Raw genomic sequence first — 13131 nt, forward strand, 5'->3', positions numbered from 1 at the left:
ATACAGAAGCTCAAGAAGGAGTAAATGGAAGGATTTTTTTTTTTTAAATGGAAAATATCGAGTGACTAGCAGGAAAGGCTTTTTGGAGGGGAACAACTGTTAGCCTGTGAAAAAACTGCCAGAGGGAATACTGCAAAGCTACTGCTGGATAAAATAACAGAAAATGCACTGATGGGAACAGTCCTGTATCAGCAAGGAGGAATGCTTCAGATGATGTAAAAGACCACTTCCCAGTCTGCCTATCTGTACACTGTGCATACTGTAACTAAGATATATATTACCTGAAAAATTGTGCTCCCTTTTTAATATAACGCTAATGTACTTTATTACTGATTTTAACAGTCATTAATAGGAGGAAGCATATATTCAATTATTTTATTACATGCTTTGAATATAAATGGTGAGCATCTGCACTCTACTCCTTCCGTCCTCACCCTCTCATAAAAAAAGCGCTGGCACATTTTAGAATTCAGAGCGCCCCCCCCCCCCCCCCCCCCCCCCCCCCCCCCCCAGCCCAGCCTCTTTCTTGGCTGGTTTGCTGGGATCTATATATCCAATCTAATTATTTTGATTCCCATTTCCAACCCTATCAGTGGTGCAGTGGTGCAAGAAATCAAAATGCCAGTCTCCTGAATGTGTTAGAACCTAAAAGCTAACAGCTACTCATTTGCAGAGGCATCACTGTGTGGCCCAAAGCCCCTGTCATCATGCAATTTATGTTCAGCGTTCTGGATGTGACTCGAGAGGTGTTTCCCAGTGTACCAATACTGAGCATTTCATATAACATTTCAGATATGCTACAGCTTGTTGCATCATCTCTTTCTGTCACAGCGTAACTAACAAAACCCAGCAACGCTTCAGTTTAGATTTTGTCTCTTTTTAAAGACTTCCTTAAGTCCCTCTTCTTTGTTATTTTTCCCTTTGTTTTCTTGAAAGGGAAAAAACAGGATCATACAAGCTTATCTTCCCTGAAGTGATCAGAAGAGAGAGTCAGCAATACTCCTGCCAAAACACCTACTATCCTCTCAAGTCAGGGGGATCATATGTTGCTCACTAGCTGAATTCCCTTGGGGGTCTTCTCCCTGACTATACGCTTTTCCCCTCTTGAATTACAGCCTTACTTAGATTACTAATGCCTCAGTGCCACCAAAAATATTCCGATTCATTTCCACAGCTTTTACAAATATGATAACATGATTTGTGTTTAAATATAAGCGTCACCATTTTACTTTTTATCATGAGTATCATATGTTTGGCAAGCTGTCTGACCTTCCTTATGATGATGAATGCCGCAGCAAACAATTTGCTGTATCTTTAAAGAAATGGCCAATTCAATTACATTATGCCAGAAGCTTTCAAATCCCTCTCTGCCAAACGTCTTTGCTATATCCTGCCACAGACAGCCCATTTGTATTCCAGCACAGTAGGACACTTGTTTTATTGAAGCATACAGTTCTACTTAGGTACTATAAACAGAGCACTATTTCAGTTCTCCAGCTCTGTGTTCCTTCCCACCCCCTCTAGCCTCGGTTATTAGGATTTTCAATTTTACTGACCAAACGTGTATGCATTACTAATTACATGCATGAAATCCAGTACTTATCGACTGCTACAACAAAATACATTAGTGACCAATTACAGGAGTTCTTGGCAGCAATGGTTATCATTTTAGTGGATTTAATCATTGCACTTAAAGTGAAGCTTGGGATTCCCTTTGAGATTACACCACTAATTGCTTCTGTTTTGCCAGTTACTGCATGAGCTGGTTTCCAAAAAGGATCACTGAAGATGCTTTCTAAATATCGAAGAGCAGCAAACAGATGAAGCCTCCTGTAATGAGTGTCCCCCCCTAGTAAAACCACAGCGTCAATTCTTTCATACCACAATGCCAATCTCCGATACATATCCCCCTTGTCATTCCCTCTTTCCTTCTCATTTCTTGTTATTTGGGCAGACAACAGCAATACAGCTGCATTGCTGTTCACGTGAATTGTGTGACACACTATCATTTATTTATCTAGATAGTGAGAATATTACACTTCAAAAAAAAAAAATCATTTCCCCCCCTCTTCTGTGTTTGCAGAGAGGATGCTACTTGTTATTATGACAGAATGTTTGAATGGTCTTAGACCTTTAAGAAAAAAAAAAAAAAACAACTAGGCAAAGTACATTATTTATTACACGCACAATACCACCATAATAGGCTTCCACTCTCCAGGAATCCCTAAAAACAAACACTCTGCCTCCAAAGGAATTTGTAATACAACATATTGTTCTTTAAAAGCCCACATCTACCTCCAGATCCCCACTAGTGATGAATTATCTGGCTTACAGCCTCATAAAGCACAAATATCTACATATTTTAATGCTGAGGCCAATCACAGGACTTTGGTACCTTTCAAATTTAGTGATATACAACTTTCCAAACACCAACGAAAGGCTGTGACACTTGGCTTCAGGCAAAACAAGGAGACACAAGTTCATCAACATTTTAGGTCTGATCAAAGTAAGTTGTCTTTCAAAGACAGAAAGCATGGGGGACAGTTGCAACTACAGTTCTGTTAGCTGTCTGAGAACAAGCTATTTTAACAAACAAAATTGTTTAAATAAATTTGTTTGGTTCCTTTTTATTAAAATTTTAGCTACTGGAGCTTTCCATTACTCAAACACCACTTGCCGAACAACAAAAAACCCCTCTCAAAAATATGAAACAAAAATCCTCAACCAAAAATTTCTCACAAGATTAAAAAACCTCCTAGAATTGTCTCATCAAACATCAGCTTTTGTAGAATTTCAGTAGATGCTAAGTTGACACAACTCTAATTAGAAACTTAATTGATCTGTGTGAGAGAGATACTGTAGAGAAAGAGTTTTAAATCCCCAGAGACTTCTAGACTATGAACAGCAGAGCATACGATATCTTTAAAAACTGTCAGAAACCATACACTGTGATTTACAAAAATAATAACAATCTCCCTGAAATTAACTACTAAAAGAAGTTGAAGAGCTTCATCCTACAGTACCAACAGGCTCTAGCAACAGTACCAGTTGGCTTCACTTCAGCCTCTAAACTACGGTACGGACTATTATCTGCCGATCCCTGAAAAAGAACATAATGGAGTACACAGAGGGTTGCGTCACAGATACGTTTTATCTTGCTTCAAACCCAGATGTAGATTTGCACAAACACGTTGATCTTTCCAGAACACCAGGCACAAGAACTGCTACATGCAGGATGCTCTCAACAACAAGGCCAGTTCATTTCCATGCTTAACTGAGAAAATCTTGCCCCGGGGCACTCAATTTCAAGTCTGAATGAGAACATCTGTAGGTGATGCAGTAACTACAATAACTGGCAAATAATAAACTGGATAAACACCTAAATTAGAGATCAATCCTATATTCATAAAGGAACAGACTACACAATTTAATTGGATTATACCCATCTCTCAGTTCAATAGTTCTTGACTTCTGCCTTCCCCAAACAACACTTAAGGGCAATTTTCAAGTAAAAAGTAACGTAACACTGACATGATATCTTTGTCAAGGGAGAAGTCACTACACCTACAAATCCTCAAGCCCAGCAGAATCACCACCTTTCTTTTGTACGGGCAAGCTCCTGTCTCATGTACACAAGCACAAAACGTAAACTGTAATTCCAGAAAGATTGCAATTGCACCTGGAATTTCTAGTGCTGCTTTCCAAATGAGGAAACGGGAACAAGACAGGAGAAGAAAATATTCCCGAAATGAACAGCTGAGCTTATGTAGCACCCAAAATACAAAAGGTCAGGAAATACCTGTCTTTCATCACTGTCAAAAGCAATAGACTAAAATACGTGGAGTAGGACTGATAACACAGGAAATAAATGAAAACATTTGCTGCGTGTTAGTATAGAAGTTAAAAGAAACAAGGCAAAAACCTCTCTCAAAGGTCCCTGCTGGATTTAAAACAGAGCTGTTGAGCCAATTTTGATTTCAAAACATGCCATTATCATTTAAGAATACTGAACTTCTCTCCTTTAATAAACGTCACACCTGTTCGCTAGTCCACAGACCTAATTCCTAAAACCATGCACCATGAGTGCAAATATGACAACGCACAATATTTGCAGGAACCAGAACTTCAATGAGAACTACAAATGCACAGGAAAGCAACCAGTTACTTACAGTACAGTCTCAGGCATTATTTGTGATTCACTACCTAACTTACAAATCAAAGAATGATAATGGTAATGCTGCCACGACGCATTTCTGAACAAATTAAAAGTCTTATGCATGTATAGCTCACAAAGCCTGGTATGTTTTTAAGTTACATATTTAATTCTCTTTAATATCAAACACAATGAGAGACTTTTTTGTCTACTACTCTATCGCAAAGAGATAAACACAGTAAATACTACGGCAAAATGAAATACACTTTTTTATGCAGTGACATGACAGATATCAATTTATAAGTTCATGCATTCGGTACAAGAATATAGTTAAACCACAGCACAGATCTGAAATAAAATGCACTGATAACAAGTTTAGACCAGATTAAATTGAGAGACTCTCAGCTGTTAAGTAGAGTTTGTAAAATTTAATGTAGATACCAGTAAGTATATTCAACTTACTGAAGCCTTCCAAAACTAAATATAATTCTTTTAGCATGATAAATGCCAGCAGGAAGAAAGGCTCCAGTTCTGGCAATTGTTTCAGAAAACTCAATTAACTTGCCCACTATTAAAAATATGTTACCAGTAGAAAGAAGTTTTGTGCTATACTATACTTATCTGCTCATTAATATTACATGCATTTCATATATGAATATGTATGATAAATAAATATGTTAAATAATACAACAAAGTACCTTTTTGACATGCAAAATAATTTATTGTAACCAGAATAATGCTTGGATTGCCACGAAAGGAAGCCAGGTGGGTAACTGAAAAATATTCTTCCTGCTTTTTCAGAAACCTGTGTAGGCTGGGTTTGGGACTGGTTGGGGACCTTCAGATGCCTAGGAACGTCTGCCACATGCCCCGTCAAAGCTGATGAAAAAAAGCTGTCCTTGTCCTGTTTTAATGGAAGCTAATCCAACTATTCTAATGGAAGCAAACCCAACCGAGACAATAGCTTCTGTCTCAAACAACATGAAATGAGCATTCACCCTTTCCAAGACAACCATATTAGGCCACCATGAGGTCATCTTCTCAGCCTTCATCCTCTGATGACCTCATACTTAACGTGACCTCTCCTTAGGACTTCAGTCCTGCTGAATCTCAGTGCCTTATTATGATCACAAACCAGCAAGAACCAGTTTGACTTTAAGAAACAGGGAGGTCGTTCAAACTCAGAAATTAGTCTCAAGATAAATAACTGAAAAGGCAAAACACCAGAACAACAAGAAATCCTGCATATAATCTATGTTTCATTTTATGGAGGCTTTAAGGGTAGCAATAAAAAGCAAACCTACTGCAAAGCACTGAAGGCTCTATACAACATACCCTTTAGCTAGCCCTAGTATTTCTAGTCTTTTTTCAATTCAAAAGCCAAGGTATTGTCTCAAGTTACAGACTGCAATTAGGCACAGAGATGCTGAAAAATATTTGACAGTTTTAACATTTTGTAAAGCTGATTTCCAGCTAAGCATTCACTTACTCAGGTGCAAGAACAGTCAAGCTCCCCAGTTTCCCCCAGATTTTCCCTTCAGGCCAGTTTTATCCTTAGGTACCTGTGTACAATAAAAAAACAAAGAAAAAAAATCAATTTACATTACTCCTCATAAGTTCATCTCTTGGTTATATCAACTCCTATGGTGTCAAATTCTCAGCAATTTAAAAATTCAGATATCCAGCTTTTCTAACAGGATTATTTCCCATCAATTTGCTTAACCAGAAGAAAACTCAAAACTTTTTCCCCCTGCAAAAAGACTGGGTTTTATTTGACCAGTTCTACACATATATATTTTTTAGACTTGGCACAACCTTAAATGAAAGAGTTTTCTGTGAGAAACCTCATGTAAATTCAACCTAGTAGAAGGCGGGATTGCATGATTTAGGCATGTTTCATCACTTGTTTTTAGGAGTACAAACAGACAGCAACACAGTTAAGGCTTTGTTAGTCACAGATTTAAGCTACCTTAAAACTGTTAACATGTGACAAGAAAATCCTACATATTCAATTACCACTTTAAAAATTGAAAGAAGGTTTGTGTACAGGTGCACTGTCACTTAGTTAAGGAGGAGGTCAAAAAATAAAGTTATTCTACTTTCTCCTGGCACTAGTATGAATCAAAGAAACATTTTCAAAATGTGCTATTCAACCGTATGGAATCAATTTTTGCAGGCATATGGAGCCCCAATTAAATAAGTGTGGCTTTGCCGACACAAAAGTCCACCTGCACATATTCAAATTTTCCAGAATTAGACCATCTAATTTAGAGCAGCCCATCTAACAATAACAGAGTAGAAAAGCAATGCGTTTGATATGACACAACGACTGAAACTAGTCTCTTTAAATAGTAATCGCAGCCTTATTTTTGACCATGGTCAGAATATAACCAGATTAGAAAGAAAACAAAGATGGCATTAGTTCCCCTTAAAATACAATTACAATTACATCAGATCAAAAGAAAATCATTTTTCATCTTCTCCATCATGCAAGTAAATGTATAATTGAAAAAGTAAGCAAGGTACAGTTTTTCAAAGAAGATTTCACCAGAAGTCAACAGAAATTAAAAAACTGACTGTAATTGTGCTTCCTAGATTTTAAGTTTTCTTTTCACATCGTGCATCCAGGATAAATATATGGAAAGCATGCATTTAAAAAAAACAAGAGTCAACAAGCTATATATAAATGCTAACATCCTCACAACCCTAAAATCTTAAAATATGAAAGGTGTCCAATGAGGTGGAAACGAACAAATTTTTAAGGTAAGCACTTCAGAAGCCCCAATTTTTATTTTTACTTTTTAAGTATTTGGAGTTAATTGGGCCCCCTTGTTCATATCTAGTCTGCCTGGCTTTTTATTAAGTGATGACATGCAATGTTTTTCCACAGGACCCTGACCTCATTCAGTGAATACAGTAGCTAGAAGAAAACAGTACTGAAAATCTACACATTAACTGAATTACATATGCATCTTTAGAGTAACTGCTTCATTCTCATCAACTTCATTACACGATACGTTGCTCCCTCCCCACCCCACAACCAGAATCCCATTTCCCATTAGCTCCCAGCTCTCATATACCAGTTTTCCTTTTACTCTCAGCATCATCTCTCAGCTTTCTGTCCCCTTCACAGATCTGTTAGCTCTTCCACACTGCTTTTCACCTTCCAGTGGTTTTCCCACTGCTTTACTCTCTCACTCAGCCTCCTGCATTTGCCTCTCGCCCTAGCAATTTTCAGATTTATTCTCAACAACCAACTCCCTATCTTTTCCATATTTCCCTTCCTGGTTCCTACAGTCTTTGTGATTAGTGTGCCATAGCCATGGCTGCTACACTTTGTGCTGAACTCACTTCCAATGATGGGCGTTAAAGAGATCTGTACAAGGGCTAATGAGCAGGAACACTTAATTTCAGGATCCCAGAAGGACTTGGACAGAAGACAAGCCAAACCAGCACTGCTGTCTGTGCAGAAGTAGAATTTTAGGCACTTAAATCCCTCGCTACTGAAAAACGTAGAGACCTATGTATTTAGATGTCAAGGCAGCTGTATGAAGGCTTTGTGGACTGTAGGTACTTCAGTCTTGATGTTAGATTAACACCATCTACTCTTTTATTTTTTTTAAAAAATCATTCTACAAAGAACCCAAATAAAGTTAGATAGAGTCTAAATCTCAATCTAAACTCGTTCTACATTTCAGTTAATACAGAGTTACTAGTACTTCTTTAAGCCATTCTTTCTGAAGACAAAACAGCCCTTGATTCAGTCAAATATATTAAGTACTGGGGGGAGGAGGGAGGAATGGTTTTTAATTAAGAACAGGCTTTTCTTGGCACTGTTTACCAAGGATGTGTACTTATCTTTATTCCATTGAAAGAAAGTAGATGATAGCATACCTTTACCTATTTTTGCCAGAAAGTACGAACCAACCAAAGACGTCTTCCTGTCTTGTCTCAAACAGCCCCCCTTTTTGTGGGGGAGGGACTTAAGGGGGATAAGACTGAATTTAAGATGATTTTATACAGTTGGGAGAGGTTGATTCCCCCAAGATGTAAAATAATAAAGCAAATTAAAAGACATTTGATTTATTGCATAAGTCCTATTTTTAGAATAGTTTCAATATCTGGCTTGGTAACAATAGTTTGTATCAACAGAATATGAACTATATCAACACAAACAGAAGTCAGAATTATGTAATAAATTCAAATATGATGAGAATTTAATTAAGAACATTCTTCCCACCTTTGAATACACAAAAATAGTTCTTTGGATTACCTCAAGACATCACCCTTATTTGTAACAGGCATCTTTTGAAAAGAAGAGGTAACACAAACCTTAATATAGATTAGGTGATCTCAGCTTCTTGGTATCAATGAAAACTAACAGCTAGCCAGAGGATTGTTCCTGACATGGACTTACATATCAGTAGCCTAAACCTGTCAGCTCTCCCATTATTCTGACCTTCTACGTAGTTTTTTCTTCTCCCGTATTTTATACCTTCTCCTATCTCACACAACTCCTCCTCTTCCATTCATCTCCCTACGTTTGTTCCTTCCTCTTCCCCGTAATTTCCTCACTGAAATACAACGCAAGTTTCAAATAATGAAGTGCAGTCAAGTGCACATCTGTGTGCAGAAAAGTGCACATTTCAAATAATGACTGCGCAGTCACCTTTCTGCACAGTACAATCAGTACTTCGGGGGCACAACCCACATGTGCTGCAAATGCTGCAGGAGCTTTTCCTTAGCTTTAATACAATTCATGACTGGTGTATCAGAGAGGTGAATGTAAAAGAAAATACTAAATTAGTGTAAGTGAAAACTTAGATTAATCTTTCACATTACTTTTGCAATTAGCTTCCTAAGATTTATAATCTTGTTTGGTGTAAGCTGTATGTTGATTGGCCAGAAGAGAGTAGTTCTGGAAAAATAAAAATCTAGAAGGCTCACACTGGATTTAGAACCGGATCTGTTGTTAATTGTTATCCTCAGCTTATTCTCTGTATTATTCCCTCTTCTTCCAGCCCCACCTCATTCAAAGACACACAGTGTCACATTTTCATGGCACACTTAACGTGCCATTTTGCTTCACGTGCTGGCAAATTTCTCTGTGCTTAAGCCTTGCGTTTCTTTCCCAAGGATAGCATTTGCACTACTGCTAAATAGTGAAAAACGTCACATAGCTTTTCTTCATTGTTTCTTGAGCCACCCTTCTCATGATGATAAAACAGTAGTCGGTCACATCACTCCTTTCCTCTAACAGAGCAGCAGACCCAGGCTCCTCTTCCATCAAATGCAACCCCATCCCTTCAGGGTGCCAAGAGCAGTCTCAGTTCTCTCTTGTCTACCTTTGTGCTCTGCTGCCGTCCAAAATCCTACTCCTCCCAAACAACTAATGGGGTCTGTTCCAGAATCCCTCAGTGTGCCACGCACTGAAATACTCAGGAGGCTGACCAGTGCGTGCGTGTGTCTGTAAGCATGTGTGAGAAAGCAGGAGCAAGGGCTCACTCAGGAGGAGAAGGGAGGCAGCCTCTCTTCAGGGTGAAATTCTCACATACAGCCTGGGAGGTTAAGCTGTAGGATTCTCACAGCCTGTAATAAAACCTGTGCAACTCAATCTCCTTCTTGACTTAAAAATCTCAACCTCCACTGCAGTGATGTAGATTCAGTGAAGAAAGCACGTATCCCTCCTATGCTGCTACTGTATTACTGAGTGGCCATTTAATAACAGCATACTTTATTTAATGACTACAGATGAATGATTCAGTGCCAGAAGGTGTCTGCTAAAGAGGAATTTTTATTACACCTTGATTCTTCCAATATTGAAACTAAAAAGAAAGAATAACTCTCTGATTTATCTGACATAAAGACAGTAGACTGAAGTTACTTTTTATATTTAAATAACAGATTATGGATAATATTTATGTACACTACAACAAGGCAGCCTTTCAACAAATGTTTTGTGTCCCCAATATATAAAAATTAAGTATAAATGCAGTATCATCAACGAATGTACTATTTACAAACAGATCACTCATTCCTCTGTTGAGCCACTCTGTTGTTAAGTACACTTTAATGCTGAAAGTGGTATCTAATTATCTTTATTTGACCCCAAATCCAACAGGGAAATAAAAATGTTCAAAATACTTGGATCTTGCTGATAAGCAGTCAACATTAAAAAGTACCTGGCAGGATAATGTAAGATGGTATTTGTTTTTATTTCTTCTGAAGAGGTCTCAAACAGTTACACCAATATATTTAATGTTGTACTATCTATTGTTCTTCAATTTTGTATACTGCCTGCTGGTGTTAAAGGTAGAATGAGATTCAGTCATCAGTACAGCCTGACCCTGCAAATCCAACACTGTCACACCCCATGGAGGAAGCAGGGCTGTTGATATTATGAATCATGCCCTTGGAACCAGGCTTGAAAACCTAAATAATCCAATGGCTGTAACTCATACAGAAGCCAATTATCACTGGTGATCCTAGACATTTCTCAAAAGTTGGCACTCTCAGTCTCTCCTATTCATCAGCATGTTCACATTTGTTTGCTAGTTAGGGTAACAGTAACATAAATATCTGTAACTATTAGTAGTAGATTGATGTTGAATCAAAAAAAAAATCCCAAAACCAAACCACTGGTAAACTGACCAAAAAGACATAAAATGAATTTCAGTATTTGCCTCCACTTGCTTTAGGGAACGCTTCTCCTTTGTTTATTTTCTCTTCCTGCTCACAAGCTCCTGGCAGCCCTTGTACCGCAGAGTTTACATTCTAGTTTCCATCACCAGTGACATGAAAAAAGACGCTTCGTTCACCCACACATACCTCCTTGCCAGAAAGGTCAAGAGAATCATTTACAAAAGAAGGTCCATCATTTTGCTCCACAAATTATGCATATGAAGCCAAAGAATTGCCCCATCCTGTACAACTGGCTGCATTCAACAGCCACACCTCATCACATCAACAAGTGCTTGTGCCTCCCCAGGACCCTCATGACTGAAGGAAAATAACGATTCTTACCACCTAATGGTTTCCTGGCATGGAAAATTTACCAGTATAATGGTGACAGAATCATACACTGAACTAGTTTAAATCTTCCATGAAGGGGTCTGGGGTGGGTTTTTTTTTGTAATAAATACTTTTTTGGCTTAACAACCTTCATCCAAAAGAAGCCCAGCTCACCCTGAAACATCTTTCTTACTAGAATTAAGAGGATTTTAGTGTTATGGCTATAGCAATTATAGTCTGGCTGATGCTAGTTAACTTGCTCACACAAGACAAGTCCTAGAACTTTTCAGCAAACAAGTGATCTGGGTTTGTACAGCCTAAAGCTAATATAGTTAACATTTCTTTGATCCTTGAGCTTCACACTTCAGAGAGCTGCGGGAGAGAGGAAGTGCCGGAGGCCTGGTAGTTTCAGGAACCATTAATTATAGGAACTCATCACGAAGGGCATTGCTAGAAGTTCGCTTCAGACCATCTGAAAGTATTAGAGATAATCCGATGGTTTAAATATAAACAGCACAGTTGCTGTCACACAGTTGTCCATGAAAGACAAGGTCTCAGTGCTTTCCCCCCCCCCCCCCCCGCCTCGATGGACGATCTGTAAGGTGTTGAACAGGAAAGAAATTTACCACTGTATAAGCCCCTTCCATTAAAATGTATTCCCTGGCATGTTTTTCGTGTTTGATCTCCAAGTATATTATAAATCACATCCATTTTTTAACTGTCTACTATTCTATAAATATTATGGCTAAAATTTTCAAAAGACTGGCTATTAAATTTAGTCAGCAAAGTTAAAGTACATGCTTGTGAACTCAACTCATTTTCAAAACAGAATTAATCCTAAATGGGAGTTACAGTCTTTCTATGGACATTCAGCTGGCCCCAATTATAAAATTAATGAGCTATTCAAAATTATTTGTCTCCTTTTCAAATAATATGTATAAAACCACACGGCAAGTTATTGGTAGAAGCAGGAATTATATCTTACTTAACTAGTTCACTTTCTTAAGAGTTCTCCACTGCCTAATAATGTATTTTATAAATATTCAGGTTCATATTATAGTGGTTCCCCATAAGAAACAATTTTTTATTATGACAATAGTCACCTAAAGCATAGAGCCCTCTTCCCAGTCAGCTGAACGTTTGGTGGCACAATATGGCCTGAGCCTAAAAAACCCAATAACGTAAGAAGTTAGATTTTACTTTTTAATCTGGCCCTCCAATGAAACGCTGAAAAGAAACTTTCTCTTTAAATCCTGTCCAGAATAAAATCTAGAAAGCTGTAGCCCACCCTTTACCAGCTGCTTTTTCACTTACTAATTTAAGAACAACACTTCTTCCTGTTGCACACTTACCAGGAAGCAGCTATGCCATGAATGTGTTATAAACACTACGCGTCTCTCAGGCTGCAGGACTTTCTGAAAAACAAGACAACCTAATGGAAGCGCTGCTCTTGATCATCCTCTACTTCCTGACCACATTCTGGTTACTTAATTCAATACCAAAGTTAGAGCCTGTGAAAGAATTTCACATCTCATTTTCCTTCTGTATTTCCCCTTTCAATCTGAGATCTTTGATGATGTGCTGATTTCCCTGGAAGTCCACTTTGTCACAGAAATGCTGCAAATGCAAAGGCAGAGGGATAACCAAACTGCAAGGCATCACTTACTGAAAACAATCCTTCTGGGGCAGAGGAGAAGACAAATACATAAATTCTTCAGACAACATGACAGAAAAACTTCTCCGCACCGAACAGCAAAGTTTGAGTAGCAGACAGAATGCAACACCTCGTCTGGATCACCAACATGGCATTCCAGTGTGTGCCTCTGCGTAATTCAGAGACACGGGATGGTCTCTTCGAGATGGATGTGCAACTGCAGGCAACCACGCGATGAATGTCCGATTCTGAAGTTCCATAGTATACCCGCTCCGTGTGCCCTAAACCACAAAATGCTTCTCAATACACTACA

General features: G+C 38.3%; 1 protein-coding gene across 6 annotated transcripts in view; it reads right to left on the reverse strand.

The window, feature by feature from the left end:
- Window positions 1–13131, reverse strand: part of TBL1X (transducin beta like 1 X-linked) — a 202792-nt gene that overhangs the window by 138169 nt on the left and 51492 nt on the right. For 5 of the 6 annotated variants that reach the window (XM_076357842.1, XM_076357866.1, XM_076357884.1 and 2 more), the window contains one exon: window positions 5643–5715. The gene's annotated coding sequence lies outside the window, so the exon portion shown is untranslated. Of the gene's footprint in view, window positions 1–5642; window positions 5716–12516; window positions 12580–13131 lie in introns of all 6 variants that reach the window. The other variant, XM_076357849.1, reaches the window with a different exon arrangement.

This window comes from Aptenodytes patagonicus, chromosome 1, assembly GCF_965638725.1.
Source record: "Aptenodytes patagonicus chromosome 1, bAptPat1.pri.cur, whole genome shotgun sequence".
NCBI classification, from domain to species: domain Eukaryota; kingdom Metazoa; phylum Chordata; class Aves; order Sphenisciformes; family Spheniscidae; genus Aptenodytes; species Aptenodytes patagonicus.